The sequence below is a fragment of the Cynocephalus volans genome, chromosome 1 (assembly GCF_027409185.1).
Source record: "Cynocephalus volans isolate mCynVol1 chromosome 1, mCynVol1.pri, whole genome shotgun sequence".
Lineage (NCBI taxonomy): Eukaryota > Metazoa > Chordata > Mammalia > Dermoptera > Cynocephalidae > Cynocephalus > Cynocephalus volans.
In genome coordinates, this window is record NC_084460.1 from 11,811,291 (window position 1) to 11,830,086 (window position 18,796).

General features: G+C 38.3%; 1 pseudogene; it reads left to right on the forward strand.

Moving 5' to 3' along the window:
• The first annotated feature begins 3,475 nt into the window (after positions 1-3,475).
• LOC134391032 (N-alpha-acetyltransferase 20-like) lies at positions 3,476-17,537 on the forward strand (annotated as a pseudogene).
• Positions 17,538-18,796: the final 1,259 nt, after the last annotated feature.

An 18,796-nucleotide genomic window follows, 5' to 3' on the forward strand; every position in this document is an offset into this window, starting at 1 on the left:
ACTTACAACCAAACAACTAGGGGATGCATAGTTGTGACACAGATGTACGTACAAATCTGGAAAAGTGACAGTAATTCAAGAGGTCTTCAAAAAGTTCCTGGAAAGATTTGTGTTATCTTTTAATTCCATTTTCCATGAACTTTTTGAAGTACCCTCATTCAACCAACACACCTAATCAGGAGAACAGGGCGGCGGAGGAGATTAATATCATAATCAGCTCATCTTTCATTACAAAGAGTCATTAGTGCCCTAAGTTGAAATTACATTTACTACATATATAAAATGATATGATACATACCATAAACGTTAGAGGGCTTTTAGGTACTGATATTTCTGTGCTGCTCAGCAATCTCTTCAGTTTTAATTTTTTTTTCTGTTAAAGGAAAATTAAAGTAATATATTTCATATCAATATATATAATTTGAGCTTCTTTTAAGTAAAAGTCTTTCTCACTCTGCTTACACTACATAGATGTCAGAAGTTCTCCTAGGGTTAACGTGGGTTATTCCTGGGTGGTAGAATTTTGAGTGATTGTTACTTTGCTCTTTGTACATTTCCACAATTCTTCAATTTCTTAGTAATGTGCACATATCACTTTTATTAAAACAATGTAGGCTTTTAAAAACTGTAAATAGCCCTCAAAAGTATTTTTTTAAACCATAAACAAGTGTGTGTTGACATGGAAGCTTTTCTGGGTGAAGCAAGTCAGTAAGAGAAAGGGGAGGTTCCTCTGGAGTAAACTGCTCATCAGGAACGTGAGCAGCGTGCCAGCACTCCTCAGCTGACTTTGCTAAGGGGTCTGTGGTTGAGGGTTTTGCTTCTCCCACACTCCACATTTCAAAATTTCCATTCTTCAAAATGCAAAATACCTCATTTCATTGATTTTCCTTAAACACTTACATAGCACTTAAATGTGGCAAACATTATTCTAAGTGCTTTACAAATATTCACTCATTTAATTCTCATAGCAACCCAAAGAAATACTATGATGATCCAGCTTTTAAGGATACAGAAACTAAGGCACAGAGAAGTGAAATAACTCAGCTAGTAACATGAATGCCCCTGTTTGTAAACGACTAAGAATGATATCTTCTGTATAATCTATATGCCTCATTTCATTCAGCCATTCACTGATATTACCTGAGCATTTACTGGCATCCTTTGAGATGCAAATTGATCGAAGGTGCTCAGCAATGGAAATTGACAACAGTTTTATAATAGATACACAGCTGGCCAGTCAGTGCAGTTGGTTAGAGTACAGCGTTGGTAACTCCAGGGTCAAGGGTTCAGATCCCCGTGCCGGCCAGCTGCAGAATAAATAAATAAAATAAAATAAGCAGAGAAATAGGGAGAGAAGGGAGATCCAGCTTGTGTTTCCAGGATATTCTCTGTGCTTTGCTCAACGTTCCCCATGACCTGTTACGCTCTGTAGCTAGTGTACGGTTTTGATTCGTGACTCGAAATGATGATTGTGAATCATGTCTATCAGTGGTTGCAAACTGGTAGCCCATAGCATCCAGTCCTTGCAGGGCTCAAGTGCTGCCTTTGTGTTAAATCTGCAGTGTTTTTTATTTCATTTCTAAAAATCAGTTTATCATACCGTTACTTAAATAGGTACAAACATAAAGTAGTTATATATCTCTGCTGTTTATCGTGCTAATAAATCAGAGCCCTCAAAATTACAAAAACCATAAAAAATTCACAATCAACAAAATTCAAATCAACATTAGTTCATGTCAGAAAAAAAAAAAAACAAAAAACTGTGAAACACTTTGAAATGACCAGAAAAAAAATTACTGAGTGTCCTGTCTAGTATACCTTCCAGATTTTCTCTGCCTTTTATTGTCTTTAACCTATTTTACAAATCTTTAAACAGTACAAGCTGTTGAAAATTGATAGCAATGAAAATCATTCTTGTTCATAGAAATGTGTCATCTTGTATCCAGCAGAGATGCAATGGATTACTGCTCTGTGGACACTGACCAATTTTACACCTGTTTATAAATACATTTCAGCATTCTTGATTGTCTTGTGCATTTTAAATTCTCCTCAGAATCAGCTGTCACTTCTCGCTGGTTCTTTCATTAATGAATGAGTCAAAGCCTTTGACATATGTTCATTTTATATTTGTATGAGAATCATAATCGTACCTTTTCTAAAAACTATCTTGCACATTCATTTAAAGTGGCGCATTAAGTTTTGCTGATAGGAAATTACCTGAAATTTTTCCCATGCCAGGCAGTAGCTGAGCTCATGGTGTCCCATCCTGCCCTCCTGCAGCACCTGTTGCTGTGGACATGAGTTTTTGACTCCTGGGGCTATCATACCTGCTTTTACATTCACATATTGTTGAGGCTTTGAAAACAAGCCTGCAGCTGAGCTTGGGGCTTGGGAGACCCTTGTTACTGGCCTACTTGCTTCATCAACCATCTGCTTTCTCTCCTTCTCCTGCTATGCCTGGGCCACAGGTCTGGGTAGGAGTTTCCTTACAAAGGCCGGTGGAGCAACTTGGGCCCCAAGGGAGTTAGGGGTATGAGGGCCTTGGAATTTACACTTCTTGGTGAGTTATTTGGGTTGGTTTGATCTCTGCAACCTGTCCCCTAAGACCACCTCAGTACTTGCTCAGGAAGGGGGTGAGTGGAAAGAGCCTCCCAAATCCGATAAGGACATCCTATTTCTGAGCCTCTGGACCTGTGCTGTCTAATATGGTAGCCATTGCCCATGGGGCTAAGGAGCACTTGAAATGTAGCTGGTGCGACTGAAGAATGGAGTTTTCAACTTTTAATTTTAACTAATTTAAACTTAACAACTGTTTGATTCAGTTGTTTGGAAACAGTATGTTTGGAGCCACTTGGATATGTGAATCTGCTTTGTAACCGCGCATTTTATGAAATCTAAATACAGAACAAGTATTTCCGATGACAATTCCTCTCTCAGATTGAAATATGCTGCAAATGTAGAACACACATCAGATTTCAAAAATCTTAATACAAAAAAGAAGGTAAAATACTTCATTAGTATTTTTCTGTACTGATTCCATGTTGAAATGATACTCTGTCGGGTCTCCTGGGCAAAATAAAATATACTATTAAAATTAATTTCACCTTTCTTTTTACGTTTTTAAGCGTGGTATTGACAATTTAAGATCGCACTGGCGGCTCACACCATGAATCCTCCTATTCCTCTCCACCTGAGCCTTCCTCATTTACGAGGCAGCACGCAGGTGGTTCTGAACCCTGCTTTCAAGGGAACCCTTGGTTCCCTCATCCCTGGCACCGTTTTCCTCCTTCCTAGGTGGCCACACTGCCTGCTTTCTGCAGTCACATCCCCAGAAGGGTTTTGAGGTTCTGAGCACCCAGAGCCCATCCCGGACCTCACGCGAGTGGTCTGGCAATTCCGGATCGGGCCGCCAGAGGGAGCCCACGGCGGTTGCCGAGTAACTCGGGCCCCGGAAGTAGTTCCCCGCCCCACGACGCTCGGCCGCGGGCGGGGTGACCTGCAGTGAGGCGGGAGCGGGTCGCAGCGAACCGCCTTCAGGGGCGACGGCGGCGGCGCGATGACCATGCTCCGGGCGTTTACCTGCGACGACCTGTTCTGCTTCAACAACATGTGAGTGAGGCACGCCCTGAGCCAGCCGCTCCTGGCCGGGCCACGCTTCCCGCCCCCGCCAGCCCCATGCCCGGTAGCGCCCTCGCGGCCGGAACCCTCAGCCGGGCCGGGGCCTGCGGGGTGGGCCCGGGGCTGACGCGTGTCGGCCTTGATGACTTTGGCCAAAGCGCGTGAACTTCATCCGTCGACGCCGCCCGCTCGTGGGGACGGGGCAGCACCTCGGCAGCCCCCGGGGGTCGCTGTCAGGATGTGGGGGGCGATGGAGCGAGGTGGGGGAGCGGCTCGACGCCCGGCTCTGCTGCCTACCGGCTAGCGACCGGGCAGGGACTCTTCCGTGCGGCGGACACCAGTAAAGTGCCAGCGCATAGGGCGGCAGTGAGGGTCGGAGTGAGGTCCGCAGAGTTCGTGGGGATGTGTGCGTTGTGACGCCCACTCGGTGGCACTGGTTAAGTGGTGGGTGAATGCTATCTAAACTGTACCTGAATGAACTAACACCGTGACCGTCGTGCCCCACCGCAGCGGTGCCCTCTCGGTCGTGGTTTACGTTTGTAGGTTGAGTTACCGTAGCTGCGCACTCAGTGTGAACCATCTGTTTCTGCTGTGCGGAGTCAGGGCAGTGGCAGGTGCTTGTGCAGGCCCACAGTGCGCAGAGCCCTGGGGACAGTTTGTTTCAATCCAAGTTAAGGCAGGACCTGTGACTTGCAAGTGCCATCTTATTATTTTTTTTTTTTAAAGAAAACATTTCATTATGGACATTTCTGAACCTTTAGAAAAGATTAAGGAATTTTACCGTGAGATTTTGCAGTTAGCATGCTGCTCCATTGGTTTCATCCCACACCCTTTGAAAAAGAACAGGGTAGTATGTGAAAACTAAGGACCAAGTGGTACAGAGTCAAGTGTCAGGAAGCCGGAAAGAGCTTTGGGATGAGATTGCTAGGAACATTAAAAAGGATGGATAAAATGTTGGTAAGTGAGGAAGGAAGTTCTGGAGAAGGGAAAGGGTGCGAAAGTGAGACGATAAGACGTGTGGTCAGACAGCCGGGATCAGTGTGAATACAGTGGTTGGTTTCTGTAACTGGCAGTTGGGGAGAAACAAGTGAAACTGGACTTTGGCTCCAATATTGAGGGCTTACCCTTGATCCTGTGGGGAGAATTTTCTATTTGGCCTGTGTGGGTTGAAGCGGTATAGCTAAACTGCCTTGTATTGAGCTCTCACTGTTCCTTGCACGGTTCTGAGTGCTCATGTAATAATCTATTTAATCCTCACGATTTTATCTTCCCCATGTCATGTATGCATAAACTAAAGTATTGCAGGCTCAGGTGAATTGCCCCACATGATGGAGCCTTGAGGTGAGAGTGGGTGGAGCAAGGAATCTAATCCAAGGAGATTGGCTCTGGAGCAGTGGTTCTTAAAAGAGTTGGTCCCAGACCACAGAAAACATTTTGGAAATGCAAATTCTCTGCTGTTTGAGAGCCACTGCTCTGGAGGTTAATCTCTAAACCACTGAGTTCTGTGGTGTGTGAGGTTGAGGAGGTAAACTGGACAGGTAAGCCTTTAGGGGGCCTTGGCAATGGTTCAGAGGTGATGACTTGACAAAGGCTTTGGTTTTGGAGGCATAGCATGGGAGGTGACAGGACACCTTGAAGCTTCAGTAGACAAGGCAAAGCCACTTGGAGAATCAGTTTTAACTGAATATCCAGAAAGAGACAATGCTGTTTTATGTGAAAGTAAAGTTGAAGGAAAATACACATGAATACTTAACTTATGATAAAACATTATTATACTAAATTTTATTATAATAGAACTTATAATAAAACAGAAAACCACCTGGCTTGTAAAGGCCTTTTGAAAATATGCCAGTAGGGGAGCCCTACCACCTCCCCATTTTCTCCTATTCTCTTCTTTAATTAGGGAAATTTGGTAGAAAACTGAGAGTCATTCAGATTAGGTGTTGCAGTAGGAATTGAAAGAAGCAATAGATGTAGAGCATTACCATCAATTTTAGAGAAGAAAAGAGTGAATATAATATGTAGAACTTAGTCTTTAGTACAAAGGGAAAAATAGAAGCAGGGAAGGGAAATTGGAAGTGAGTGGGGATTTAGCTTTAGATAGGGTGTTTAGGGAAGGTGGCATTGAAGAAAGACCCAGGGGAAGTGAAGGAGTGCGTTATGTGGATTTGGGGGGCAGGGGAGCTTTCCTGGCAGCGGGAACAGTAAGTGCAAAGATACTTGTTTCAAATAGGAGGAGGTGGAGGCCAGCGTGGCTGGAGTAGAGTGAGTGTGGGAGTGTAAGGGGACATGTCAGAGAGTTACAAGGTCTAGGTTTTGGAGAGGTCATCATAGGACTTGGGCTTCCTGCAAAGTGCCTGAGACACCCAGATGGAGGGGGCAGGTAGGTATCTGGGCATGGGGGGCTCAAGTTTAAGTTTGGGCTAAAGATAGAAGTTTGGGGGCCAACACTGTAGATAGTGGCAGGTGACCAGGAGGTTAGGTGACAGCAGTGATGGAATGAATGTACATAGAAAAAAGAGGCTCTAGGATGGCACCCTAGGGCATCATGTGTTAGAGTAATGGAGACCAAGTGACCCAGTGAGGTGGGAGGAAAACCTGGTGGTGGGGTCTCAGAAGCCAAGCGAAGAGAGCATTTTAGGCAGAAAGAGTGGGGAACTGTGTCAAGAGCTGCTTATGGCTAAGTATACATCATATTTGTACATTTCTTCCAGGAAGGAGACAGAAATTGAGAAGAATTCAACTAGAAATGGGAAGAGGAAGAACTGAAAGTAGAGGATTTTGAGCCTGGCAAGATAGTGGTTCCATTAATTAAATAGGAAAATGAGGAAACAGAGCTCTTTGGGGATGGAGGAGATGGGTTTTAAGAATGGGCTGGTATGATGGGACATGCTAGTGAGGTGCCCGTAGCACCAGAGTCAGGTTGGGGAGGCTTCCTCCGAGAATACATAATTGAAAGCATAGGAATGGGGCAGTGAGGAAGGGGAGGTGGGAATGTAGAAGAGGGGTGAGGAGCATAAACGGAGTGGTGGAAATGCTCATATTTAAAGGGTGGAATAAGGGAGAAAGGAGAAATAGTCAGGGAAGGCCCAGAGGTGGGGGGAATCCTTGTGGTTAGATGCTGCAGTGGGAGAGTTCGATCTTCTATCCGTGTGAGATACTTGCCTAGTTGGTCTCCAGTTCCACTGTCAGTTTGTTGCCATTTACAAAGTAGAAGATTCTGATGTAGATTTATTAGCTTTTAATTTGTAAAGAAGCAGTTAAATGAAAATGTACAAATACCTTTATAGTCACTGTGACAGCTCATTATAAACATTAGGTAATCTTCCTCAGCCCTAAAGTTGGTTTTAAAGTTGTGAATTAAGCACATTTTGTTTTACTTGGGCATATTAGTTTTAGTTTTAGAGAGCTTATTTGAACTGAATTTGTAAACACTGCTTACTATTGACATTTCTCTTGTTTTTTTTCAGGAATTTGGATCCACTTACAGAAAACCGTAACTGTATCCTTTAAAAAAAAAAAAAAGCTAAATGAAGACTAAGAGTAGAGAAAATAGAGAAATAAAAGGAAAAACAGACTTGAGTACTAAAAATTTTAAAAACTTGTAGGTCAGGGAACAACATTGAACGCGACGTCGAAAGCAATTTTAAGAAAACTGAGATCAAGAGTTGCCTTAAATCTGCCTGACAAACTGTTAATGTAATGACCTCGTATAAATCTTTAACATTACAGATTTCTTCCCCTACCCACCTTGCCCCGCAGTAGTAAGCATGGCTGTATACAACAGAATGCACGGTGACTTCAGCGAGGTGGCTGATGTGAGCAAAGTCTGGAGATGATTAGCAGTGCAAGGCAGGTTGTGGTTCCATGAAGTCACTAGCAACCAGGCTCTTTGCAGTTTAACCATTCTACCATTCCCAGGATGGCCTCCGTCCTCCTGTTCCTGCCAGAGCAAACAGCATCACATCCATGTTCCTGGCAGCAGAAGCAACAGAGGGTAAGGTGAGAGTGACCTTCCCTTTTAAGGGTATATTTGGGAAGTACCACACAACCCAGCACTTGTCTCATGCCCCACCTGTCTAGTCCTATCTCAAGTCTGGAAATGTGCCCAGCTTTAAATTGGGACTTGCTAGTACAGTGAGTAAAGGATTTTGGGTAACAATAAGCAGTCTCTATCATGCTCCCAATAGAAGAATGGGCAAAGGTGTGTAAAGTTAGGGTATTCCGGGTTAACCCCCACTTCTTAAGTGGCATAAAACACAAAGTTGGATTTCTGTGTTAGGCTCCATGTCCATTGAAGGTGGGTAGGGGGTTCTAGTAACTGTTGATGATTTACCAAAAGAGTGTATATAGGAGGCTAATGAACATAGTAAGAATTCATAAGAAGTTCAGTCTCACCAGTCAAAAGACATGCAAATTAAAATCAAAATGAAATGCTGTATTTTACCTATTAAATCATGCAGGATTTTAAAAAATGATAAAACTCAGTCATAATGGTGAGGTGAGAGGAGCATTCTCATAAACTGCTACAATCTTTCTGGAAGGCACTGTGGAAATGGAATACTTAGTAATCCCATTTTCTGAAAGCTGAAAATAATGGTTCACAAAGCCTAGGATATTGCTATCTGGACTTGTATACAAAAAGTTTGCTAACCCCTGAGTTACAAAATTACAAAAATTATTTATTGGAGGAGAATTATAAAAAATTCTTAAAAATTAATAATTTAATTTAAAATTTGGAATAACATTCACACACAGCAATAAGGAAATGGTTAAATAACTTAAGCTATATTCATGAAGGATTTAAAAGGTTTTTTGAGACATTGGAAATGACCCAGATATCCATTGTCAGGAAGCTGGATATTTAAATTGTCTCTTCATACAAGGCAACAACAGGATAACATAAGAAACAAAGATGAGTGGAAAAAGCAAAAAAATCTCCAAAGCTTTCATTTGTATTTTAAACATTATTACTCATTAAAGATATCTTCTTTTTAAGGAAGAAAAAAAAAAGCAAAAGGTTTTTGAAGAACTTTGAATGACAGAAGTTCTTGCTGTATAGTAAGGGAAAATATTAGAATGCAAATGAACTTATATGATGTGCTTCCAGTGACATTTGAAGTTTATAGTAAAAGTCCCATAAGCCAGTTGAGCCCACAATTTGAAAGTAACCTGTTAGGTCCTAGTGGTTGATGGGGGGAGGAGGCGTACAGAGGTTCCTCTATCAGCCAGAGGGGACGTGGTTGTGGTGTGTGTCAGTGGCTGGATGGCAGGAAGACTGGCTTGCCTGCCATGTTAGGGGTTATATTTGAGGAGTCCTCAAAATAATGACTGTCTTTCAGAGGAGATTTTGTAGAATTTAACACTGAACAGGTTTTCCAGGAGCTTTTTTTTTTTTAAAAATTATGGTGTCCTCTCAGAAACTTGCATCAGAAAGTTTACATTAAGAAGAAATATAGGAATGAGTACATGTCAGTAAGGATATCCCAGGGTTGAAGAGTTTAGTTATGAGCAATTTATTCAGGCATTTACTTTTAACATACTCGGTTACTTAAGTCAGCTTTTGTTGGCATTACGAGAAATGGAAAATGTGAATCAGTGGAGAAGAAAAGCTGGGTAATTGTTAAGTTGCCTCTGGAAGGACTTACATTGTAATTTTCACAGTCTCAAAGATGAAGCCAGAGTAGGAACTAGCCATTAATTTTCCAAAGCAATTATGGAAGCACAAATGTATTGAGCATCTACTGTATGCCAAGCACCAGGTATAGAGCAAAATGACATAGTCTAATGGGAGGCAGATGGTGATCGGATAAGAATATCAGACGATGGTAAATGCTATGTAGAGATTTAGATACAGTACGATCAGCAGAGAAATAGGTTGTAGAAGAGCTTCAAAGTCCTGATTCTCTGCTTTCTATTAGATGTCTCCATTCCCCATTTCAGGTTATATGTCCAGGCAATTTTGTTAAAAATCAGTGCTAACCTAAATATTTCATGTAATGATATGAATATAGAAATCAAAATAGAGCTGGGGATAAAGTAACACTATACTTTTTAAAGGAAACTTTTTTCAAAATATCCCTTTAATAAAAAACTTTTTACTGTTCATTACTTTTCACACTCCTTAACAGGACTCTAGTATGGGATTCCTTTTCACTTAGAGTACCTCGCCCACTGGCCAGAGTATTTCATCGTTGCAGAGGCACCTGCTGAATTAATGGGTTACAGTAAGTATAACACCACTAGTACTTTTTTGGGTAGGCAGTTAAGATTTTAATATAAGTTTCAACCTAATTGTTTTAGACTGCAGAATTATAAGTATAATCATGCCTGTAATTTTATTTCCTTTTCAGTCATTCAGCAACTTACTGATCTCTTCTTTGTGTTAGGTGTTGTGCTAGGCCCAGCAGATAAAGCAGTAAACCAACAGACAGACATGGTCTTAGTTTTTTGGATCTTTTATTGTATATTTATGTTAAATTTTTACATGGTTTATGAGGGTACTTCAGAAAGTTTGTGGAAAAATAGAGTTAAAAGATAATACAACTCTTTCCATGAACTTTTTGAAGTACTCTCCTATTTGGTACATAATGCAGGGATTGTAGCATCTTCATTGAATTAGTACAACTACTAACAAAAACTTGAGCTGGGAATTGTCTCAGTTATATGTACATATATATATACACACACACACATGCCCACATGAAATGCTGACATTTGAAAATACATACTCTTTTTAAAAAAACTTTTTCTAATTCTGACTCTAGAACTAGATATAGCATTACATTTGCAAGTAAATTTCAAATGAAATCACTAACCATTAGCTGGATGACTTCAAGTAGTACTTAAAAATTAAAACTTTGTCATTAATTTCCTTTATAATAAAAATGTACCAAACAGTAATTCTGTATTTAATATGGGCATCAGTGTGTCTAATTACTGAATGCAATTTTTTGTTGGCAGTTATGGGTAAATCAGAAGGCTCAGTAGCTCGGGAAGAATGGCATGGACATGTCACAGCTCTATCTGTTGCCCCAGAATTTTGACGCCTTGGTTTGGTTGCTAAACATGTAGAGTTATTAGAGGAGATTTCAGAAAGTTGAGATCTTATTTTTCAACTACACTTAGTGATTTATGAACCCTACCCATTTCATTTTTCTCTGGTGAAAATTTATAAGATTATTTTCCTTTAGGCTGAATAAGAATTATGTTTTACAGTTCACAGGAATTTCATTTTCAGCCTCCAGTAGTTCTTACAACAATTCTGTCACATATTCAGAATGGTATTATTGTTCCTATTTTGCTATTGAGTAAAATTAAGGCAAAATGTTTTAGTGACCTGCTATAGGCATAAAGCTGAGTAATTGGTGGAATCAAAGACTAGCTGTCAAGGTTTCATTTAGTGTTGTTGCTACAGTGTTTGACATTCCCAAATCTCTGCTATAACTGCCCTTAGCAATGTAAATTTACATTGCTTACAGTGCTCCTAGGCCAAAAGCAGTCTTAACTGGTTTTATTTTAACTGCTTAGTAAGTATTTACAGCCTAACAGCTACAGGTTGAGTATCCTTTATCCTAAATGCTTGAGACAGCAGTGTTTGGGTTTCGGATTTCTTCAGATTTTGGAATGTTTGCATATACATGAGATACTGGAGGAGGGGAGGAATGAAAGGCTAAACATGAAATTTATTTGTTTCATATATATATACCTATACACATAATCTGAAGGCAATTTTATATAGTATTTTTTAATAACTTTATGAAACAAAGTTTGTGTATGCTGAACCATCAGAAAGCAAAAATGCCACTATCTCAGCCACCCATGTGGACACTGGTTGTCATGACCATTGTTCCTGACTTTGAATTTATATGCTAGCGATAAGCATCATTTTCTTACACTTACACATAAGCATTTAACAGTGAAAGATATGACATACCATTAATACAGTGAAAATATAATGCGTTTAGAATAGTGCGTGGGCATGATTGCATGGGGGAATCTGGATGTGCACAGAAAAGATACTGCAGCTGAAGGGGACTGGGAGTATATTTTTTCCCTTGGAGGTGCTGATTAAACTTGTGTTTTGGGTCACTTAAGGTCAGGTGTGGAATTTTCCACTTGTGGCATAATGTTGGTGCTCAGAAAGTTTTGGATTTTGGAGCATTTTGGATGTTTGGATTAGGAATATTTAATCTGTAGTAGCCACTTAGAAAAAACAAATTTAAAGAAAATATATCATTTAATTCTTAAATAACTATGGTTAATCTGCTGGTGAGATGTGTGCACCTGTTGGGCATTGAATGACTTCTCAAATCTTGGAAACAGATTCAGAACAGTCACCTGCATTCCTGTTTCAAATTGATTTTCATGTGGTACTATTTTTTTTTTTAATCACAGCAACTGTCAGAACCCAACTTCATAAAAATATGTCATTAAAGGGAATGTAGCACAATCTAATGTTGAATTTGTAAACTACTTCACAGTCTAGTAGTTTTCCTATATGTGACATGTAAGATTTTGCTGTGTTTTCCTAGAACGTCTGAAATATTCTATGGCATCACAGTGCACAGTTTGCAAACTGCCAATATTATGGCATTTTTAAAAGACCCGTTGTATATATCAAACACCCTCATTATATGAGGTAAAACTAATACAGTAATTAAAAGAGAAGTTTCCTCCTCCCATCTCCCGTTCTAGAAGAGATAAGACGTGTGTATAAGTTTGACCAGTTGTCAAGCTGCCATTTCTTTTAGTGTCTAAAAGCATAATAGGAAAGAGAATAGTTGCTGAGAAGGGCTCTTAAGACTTAATTCCCACTTAATTACTGGATTTAATAAAGGCAAGTTTTAAAGAGGTAACTGTGGCCTGACAAACACTCTGTGCCAAGTTAGAGGCAAGAGAAACCTGAATTCTTTCAGAGAAGAGAGGAAATAGCATTAACCGAAAAAGAAGTCAACTCTAGTCTTTAAGGTTTTTTAAAGTTCTCCCTAGACTGAACAAAGAAGGGGAAAAAAATTTTAGAAAGATTAGTTTACACACTTTATAATGACATACCTTGTTGAAAAAGGCATTTGGCATTAAGAAAGGGTAGCTAATAGCTATGACCTTGCATTTGTAATTTAATGTATTTATAGGATAGATTCTCTGTCTCTGAGTAGAAAATCACTAGGTTGCCTTCCCTTCCAGTTTCTAAACCTTCATTATTTTAGAATAGTTGCTAAGATTTAAGTAATATTTATTTTTATGCATGTATACATACGTACATATACACATACTTAAATACACGTATTTTTTAATGTATACATTAAAAATAGAAATAGTATATAGTTTCCAAACAAGCAGAGGAGAAAAAAGATTGAATGATAAAAATCTATCCAAAAGAAGAGAAAAAGGAAATTGAACTGGCAAAACACAAAGCATGAAATAAGATGTGAGCTATGAATCCAAATATTATCAGTAGTTATAACAGTAAATGTTAATGGATTGATGACTTCAGTTAAAAGACAAAGACTGTCACAACTGTATTCTGTTTACAGGAATTATGTGTAAAGATTAAAGATACAGAAAGATGGAAAGTAAAGATACTTCTAAAATTACCATGCAAATACTAAACAAAACAAACGTGGTTTACTTATATTAATAATAGTTACATTATAGTTGGACAATTATTAAAAAGGGTTACTGCACATTGATAAAATAATCCATCAAGAAGATGTAACAATTAAAATTTGATGTACCCAGTGACAAAGATTCAAAGTAAAAATGCGAAAATTGGCAAAACTACAAGGAGAAATAGTTCATTATCATAATGGGAGATATATATATACATGCTTCTTTCTGATTGATAGAACAACCAGACAGGAATTGATTAAGGGTATAGAACAAGGGTCAGCAAATTTTTTCTGGGCCAGATAATAAATATTTAGGCTTTGCAAACCACGTAAGGTCTCTGTTGCATTTTTTTTTTTTTAAACAACCCTTAAAAATAGTGAAAACCATTCTTAGCTTGAGGGTAATACAAAAATAGGTTGCAAGCCAACTCCTGCCTTAAAGAATTTCAATCAGTAGCCAAAAATCTTTCCACAAAGAAAGCTATGGCTTCTCTAGCAAATTTTACCAAATGTTTAAGAAATAATGATTGTAAGGTCACTTTTACACAAACAAAAAGAGGAAACATTCCTTAACTCATTTTTTAAGGCTAGGATAACCTTGATAACAAAACCTGACCAAAAATATGAGAAAGGAAAATTGTAGGAAAATTTCACTTACTAGATGAAAGAATCCCAGAAAAATCATTAGTAAAATGGATTCAGCAATACGGAAAAAGGATGATACATCAAGAGCAAGGCTGTTTTAACTTTAGACTAAAGGAGGACAATTGTTACTTCATTAAATGCACTAAATTTGATAAATTCCAGTATTCGTTCACTATAAAAACTGTTAGCAAACTAGGAAATAGAAGGGGAGAACTTCCTTAACCTGAAAAAATACCTACACAAAATCTGTAGTAAATATGTCTAGTGGTGATGCATTGAATGCTTTCCCTTTGAAATCAGGGAAAAGACAAGGATGTCTAAGATAAATAAAAGCTATGAAGATTGAGAGGAAACAAAACTTATTTTGCACTGATATGATTATACAAAGAGAAAATCCAGCAGAATCTATAAATACATGTTTAGAGTTAATGAAAGTTAGACAGAGTTGTTGAATACAAAGTCAGTATAAAATTCAATTGTGTTTCTGTATACCAACAGTAAAATGCCATTTGCACTGGCATGAAAAAACAAAGTGCTTAAGAAACTGAACAAAAGCTGTGCAAGACCTCTCAGATGTTTGTTATAAAGTGGCCCAGCTAAGTGGAGAGATAAACTACCTCTGTGGATTAGAAGATACTGTAAAACTCATAATTGACCACAGATCCAATGCAATTGCAGTCAAAATCCCAAGTATTATTTGTCAGACTTGTTGATTCTGAAACACACAGGGGAATGGAAAGACCAAAAAAGAGGGAAGATGTTCTTGAACAGCAACTGCAAAATGGTGGATTTGCCCCTCCATGTACCAAATTGTAATGAGTAAGACTGTGTATTGGTGCTGGAGTAGTTGTCTAGGTCAGTGGAACAAAATTTGAGAAACAGATCCAAGAATACATGGATTTTGACATACCTCAGACAGGCATTGCAAATCAGTAGTGTAAACTTTTCAGTAAAGGTGGTGGGATAAGTGGGTATCCACATGGGAAAAAATTTTCCCAGACTGCTACCTTACCAAATACACAAATCAATTTCAGATTTATTAAAAACCTAGATGTGAAAAGCAAAACTGAAAAGTCCTTTGTGTATAATAGAGTGTTTCCATAACCTCAGGGTGGAAAACTGAAATAGGTCATAAAAAGTGCTAACCGTAAAGGAAAGGTTCATATATTCAACTTCACTGAAGTTAAGTGACTTTGTTCATCAAAAGGTACCATGACAGCAATAACAACACAAGCCACAAATTGAAAAATATATTTGCAAAAACATTACACAGTGTTGAATATCTTGAATACATAGAGAACTATAGCTGGCAGGGAAAATTATGTCAATCAATAAGAACTATACAGAGGGATAAATCTAAATGGCCAATAAAGAAAAATATATTCAGCCTTGTTAGTAATCAGAAATGCAAATTAAAATCACACAGATACTACTACACCAAAAGATTAACTAAAATAAAAATGTCTGATGCATGAAGGCTTGCTCCTGTGAAATGGAGTCATACGCACCTTTGTGGAAGTGCAAGTTGATACAAGCTGGTTGCAAAACAGTTTGGCATTAACTAATGAAGTTGAAGGTGTGCATACCTGGTATGACACAACAATGACACTCCTAGGTGTAGACCTTAGAGATGTACCATGAGACATTCAACAAAAGTATTCGTTTTTTTTTTTTTTTTTTTTACTGGTAAGGGGATTGTAACCCTTGTTGTCGGCACCATGCCCAGCCAGTGAGCGCACTGGCCATCCCTATATTGGATCCGAACCTGCGGCCTCGGTGCTATCAGCACCACACTCTCCCAAGTGAGCCACGGGGCCGGCCCAACGAAAGTATTCTTAGCGGCATCTTGTAATAGTAAAAATGAATGTTTCTCAGTAGACACGGACAGCGTGTGGTGTATTCATACAGTGGAATGCTAACCAAAGTGAAGATGAACAAGCTCCAGCTGCACAGAACAGTGGCTCACACAGTATTCACTGAGAGGGGAAATCACAAAAGACTATATGAAGTATGAGTCCATTTATATAAAGTTCACAACAGGAGAAACTATACTAAGGAAATCTGCAGCAAAAAGGAAGGAGATGAGTCTGGTCACAAGGGTCAGGACAAGGAGACCTCTGGGTGAGTAAGGGAATATTACTGACCAGAGGGACCTGAGGGCTTCACGACTACCAGTGTCCTGTAGCTACACTTGGGCCATGGCTACATGGGTGTGCACTTCCTAATCTTCCACTTATATATGTGGGAGAAAATGTTGTACACTGTATGCTTTGATTATCTTTTAAGAAAACATGTATTGTAGCTTTTGAAATACTGGCATGCAAAGTCATCCGTTTGTACTGCAAAATAATTGTTATAAATCCTAAGTAATAAAAATGCTACTATGATGTGATCAGCTGCGTGGTCCTATTACTACCATTCTATGAGTAGTAGTCAAAGCAAAGTAAAAACAAGTGTCGTTTTTAAAACCTATGTATCTTTTACTTTCTAAGTTTTCTCATGTTCTAACATTGTCTTTTTTTTTTTTTTTTTTTTAAAGAAAAGGTGGATTTTCTGTTGATCTCTTTGTAAGGGTATCTAACCAAGCTGCAGGCAACACGTACAAGCAGTTGGGCTACAGTGTATACAGGACAGTCATAGAGTATTATTTGGCCAGCAACGGGTAGCCTGATGAGGATGCTTATGGTAAGCTCTTTTCTGTGTCAGTACCCCCAAGAGGAAGCCAAAAACAGTTACATTCATTCTGCAGATTGAAATCTTCATTTATTTTAACGAAATTAAAAGAATCTTATTTGACCCTAATATTTAAATCTCCTTTAACCTGCTTTTACAAACCTATTCATAATTAACTTATATGAACTAAACGATGGTTAGTTTCTGTAAATTATTATTTTACTGTGTTACAGGCATGTTATTTTGCTAATAAGAATGAACATTTATATGATGAGCTGAATCCTGGGTAGGGTTTGGTTAGCATCTGGTGTACTTGCAATTGGGAGTCTAATTTATAAATACATTTTGCTTAGAATCTGGTAGAAGTAGGGGTTGGAGACAAAACTTCTTATGGGAACTTTACCTATACACTTTAAGTTAGATATAAAATGTTTAGATATTTGGGTGTTTACCTTAAACTTTGCTTCCTTACAGATATGAGGAAAGCACTTTCCAGGGACACTGAGAAGAAATCCATCATATCATTACCTCATCCTGTGAGGCCCGAAGACATTGAATAACCATGGGCAGTGGTTCTTAGTTAGGCAGATGCTCCAGATGTTTTATGGATAATGTTATTTTCATTGGATTATCCTGGAGTTCTATTAGGAGAAAAAGTAATCATCTAGGTCTGAAAGGCTTCAAGAAAATACAGATTATCAACTTATTTTAAATCTCATTGTTTCCAATTAGCAATATCCTGCCTCTTAAAGCTGTTCACAGTAATAAAATTTAATCAACAAGACAGCTAGGTCAGAAGGAAACATTTCATTCTCATGGTTCATAATATTCACTATATGCTAGGGAAAAGACTTGTTCCAATCTTCTCCTAAATTCTGTGCCTGGGAACTACTGCTACATATATATTTTTTGAATTTTGAACTGTTAATTGAAGCATATATGAAATGTATAAATGTAAGATATATAATAAAATGCACTGTTGACTCTGAATGTTTTCTGGAAGTTTTTTTGATTATTTATAAACTAAATCAGGATTGTGAAAGGTCATCATATAGGATATATTGTTTCTCTTAATTGAGTTTTTGATTTAGTTATATATAAAACATTTCTAAATATAGAAAGATGCTGAGGTTTTTTTTAAAGAGGAAAAAACCTGATTCCTAAACAAAGGCCATATAACTAGATCATAGGCCAACCATGTATTTTCATGTGTAGTTTCATCACCTGTAATATCTGAATATATCCATTGAGTAAAAGAACCAACTAAAGAAAAATCCACAAGAAATGATTATTTAAGTAAAAGCTTTTACTTTTGAAAGGACTATTTTGGTGGAGTTGAGTGTGGGAGGGAAATGAATCCTTTATGTTCTCCCATGAGAAAATAACTTTTCCTTCAAGCATTTCATCCTGGCACATGCTTGTCGCATGTTTACATTGAGAACATGAGTCAGAAAATGATCACTACCTTTTTTTATGCATACATGCAACATAAATAGAACATAATTCCAGGAAGACTGATTAGTCACTTATATTAGTGTTTGACCTGTTTTCATCTCACCCCATTGACACTGAAGACTTAGCCAAAGGACATTAAAGTCATAAATTCTCCATTTCATAGACTGGACAGATCTTGATACTCAATAGTCAAAACTAATCTGACACCTCAGCAGCTGACACCAGTCTAGTGACTAAAGCAGCGAGGCTGAAAACAGATTCACCTTTTATCTTAATAGTCCTATTTTCCTCTGCTCTCAAACACTGTTATTTACAAGATAGTATTTAGTAACATCATTGAGTAGCGTTTATTCCCATGGGTGAATATATTTGTAAATTTAATGATAAATTTGCTTATTAATGGTCATTTTAGGTGAAAAACTCTTAAAAATAGAGTTCTAGTCCTTGGGCAGCAAACAATATAAGAAAAACATGCTTGAGAAATACAGGCCAAGTTAAAGGAAACAATCCCTCAAATCATTTAATTCAGGCAAATATTTTTTGCTTGAGAATGTGAGCAACATATCAGCAAATAGGTTATTATTCTTGTGCTACTTTAAGTTTCATTATTTAGCATATAGTTACCTTAAGTGTTTTTACAGGTGTCATGAGTGGACATGTAACACACTGTAGCACACTGGGAGATGTGTATTGGTTCTTTAGGTAGAAATAATTCCATTGTGCACTAAATTTGAGAACCTATCAGCATTGCTACTGGAGATTCATAATGTACGAGGTACTTCAAAAAGTTTGCA